This window comes from Saimiri boliviensis, chromosome 6, assembly GCF_048565385.1.
Source record: "Saimiri boliviensis isolate mSaiBol1 chromosome 6, mSaiBol1.pri, whole genome shotgun sequence".
NCBI lineage: Eukaryota > Metazoa > Chordata > Mammalia > Primates > Cebidae > Saimiri > Saimiri boliviensis.
The window spans coordinates 75,898,992-75,901,575 of record NC_133454.1 but is presented as its reverse complement, the minus strand read 5'-3'; the positions used below and the strand labels follow the sequence as shown (position 1 = coordinate 75,901,575).

Sequence of the window (2,584 nt, the reverse complement as noted above, 5' to 3'; positions counted from 1 at the left end):
AGTGCCAGATTTCAAAGGGAATGCTTCCAGTTTTTGCTCATTGAGTATGATATTGGCTGTGGGTCTGTCATAAATGGCTTTTATTATTTTGAGATATGTTCTGTTGATACCTAGTTTATTGAGAGCTTTTAGCATAAAGGGCTGTTGAATTTTGTTGAAGGCCTTCTCTGCATCTATTGAGATAATCATGTGTTTTTTGTCTTTGATTCTGTTTATGCAGTGAATTATGTTTCTAGACTTGCATATGTTGAACCAGCCTTGCATCCCTGGGATGATGCCTACTTGATTGTGGTGGATAAGCTTTTTGATGTGCTGTTGTAATTGGTTTGCCAGTATTTTATTGGAGTTTTTTTTTTTTTTTTTTTTTTTTTTTTTGAGTCGGAGTTTCGCTCTTGTTACCCAGGCTGGAGTGCAATGGCGCGATCTCGGCTCACTGCAACCTCCGCCTCCTGGGTTCAGGCGATTCTCCTGCCTCAGCCTCCTGAGTAGGTGGGATTACAGGCATGCGCCACGATGCCCACCTAATTTTTTGTATTTTTAGTAGAGACGGGGTTTCACCATGTTGACCAGGATGGTCTCGATCTCTTGATCTCGTGATCCACCCGCCTTGGCCTCCCAAAGTGCTGAGATTACAGGCTTGAGCCACCACGCCCGGCTTTATTGGAGTTTTTTTTTGCATCTATGTTCATCATGGATATTGGCCTGAAGTTTTCTTTTCCTGTTGAGTCTCTGCTGACTTTTGGTATCAGGATGATGCTGGTCTCATAAAATGATTTGGGAAGGATTCCCTCTTTTTGTATTGTTTGGAATAGTTTCAGAAGGAATGGTACCAGCTCCTCTTTGTATGTCTGGTAGAATTTAGCTGTGAACCCATCTGGACCTGGGCTTTTTTTGATTGGTAGGCTATTAATTGCTGCCTCAACTTCAGCCCTTGTTATTGGTCTACTAAGGATTTTGACTTCTTCCTGGTTTAGGCTTGGGAGAATGCAAGTGTCCAGGAATTTATCCGTTTCTTCCAGGTTTACTAGTTTATGTGCATAGAGTTGTTTGTAATAATCTCTGATGATGGTTTGTATTTCTGTGGAATCTGTGGTGATGTCCCCTTTATTGTTTTTTATTGCATCTATTTGATTATTCTCTCTTTTCTTTTTTATTAATCTGGCTAGCAGTCTGTCTATTTTGTTGATATTTTCAAAAAACCAGCTCCTGGGTTTATTGATTTTTAAAAATATGGAACGCTTCATGAATTTGTGTGTCATCCTTGCACAGGAGCCATGCTAATCTTCTCTGTATCATTCCAATTTTAGTTTTATGTGCTGCTGAAGTGAGCACAGAAATTCTTTTCTTTAAAAATGTTGAATATTGTCTCCCAATCTCTTCTGGCTTGTAGGGTTTCTACTGAGAGGTCCACTGTTAGTTTCATTGGCTTTCTTTAGGTGACCTGGCCTTCCTACAGTGAGGCCCCTCTTCTGTAGGGCTGCTGTGGTTTTCTGAGGGTCCACTCCAGATCCTATTTGCCTGGGTCCTTCTCACTCCTGAAAGTGTCATCAATGGAGGCTTCAGAACAGTAACCAATGGAGGCTGCCTGCTCCTTCCTCTGGGATCTCCACGATGCTAATGGGAATGCTCCTGTGTAAGGTGTCTGGTTACTCCCATTGGGGGGGTCATCTGGTGTGGGGACATGAGATCTAGGACCCACTTAATGAAGCACTCTGGCTGCCCTATTGTTGGAAGGGGTGCACTGCAATGGTGGGACTCCGACTGGTCCAGACTGCCCAGAATCCTTAGAGCCAGGAGGGGGGAAATTAAGTCGGTTGATCTATGGGGATCATGGCCACCTCTCCAACCAAGGGATCCGTACCAGGAAGGTCAGAGTTCTGTCCATAAACTCCTGGTTGGAGTTGCTGAAATTTCCATAGGGAGGCCTTGCCCATTGAGGAGGGATGGGTCAGGGTTTGGTCTAAAGGAGCAGTCTGGCCATGATCTGCCACAGCCTCTGTGCTGTGCTGTGGGGAATTCATCCTGGGTCCAAACCATTCAGTCTCCCTGGAACTGGCAGAGGAATAATGGCAGGCTGGAGCTGCAGTGATGGCTGCCACTTCTCTCGGGAGCTTAATCATCTTAGGCAGTCTTTAGTGGCCACAGAGAATCTGCACAGCTCTGTGCTTGTGACTCAAAGTCCTGGTGGCATGGGCTCATGAGATAGATCTGATTTTCAGGTTGTACAGATCCATGAAAAAAAGCATGATTTCCTTGGCAGAGTAGCTCAGTCACTCACTGTCTCCCTTGGCTGGGGGTGGAAGCCCCCCTTGTGCAGGTGGCTCCCAGGTAGACCATCACACCACCCTTCTTTTTCTCTCTTTCTGTGGGTTGCACCAACTGCCTAGTCAGTTTCAGTGAGAGAATCTGGATACCTCAGTTGCCAGTGCAGGATTCACTCACCACGTTTGTTCTTCTTAGTGGGAGCCTTCTATCACAGCTCTTTCTAGTTGGCCATCTTGACCTCTCCCCTGATTTCAATGTTTTAAAATTTATTGAATCTTGTTATGACCTAGCATATGGTCTATCTTGGAGAATGTTCCAC

At 44.9% G+C, this 2,584-nt stretch overlaps 1 non-coding gene across 1 annotated transcript; it reads right to left on the bottom strand.

The window, feature by feature from the left end:
- Positions 1-1,224: 1,224 nt before the first annotated feature.
- On the bottom strand, positions 1,225-1,332 carry LOC120364746 (U6 spliceosomal RNA). Its single transcript, XR_005579894.1, has one exon. It is a non-coding gene; the product is annotated as a U6 spliceosomal RNA (small nuclear RNA).
- Positions 1,333-2,584: the final 1,252 nt, after the last annotated feature.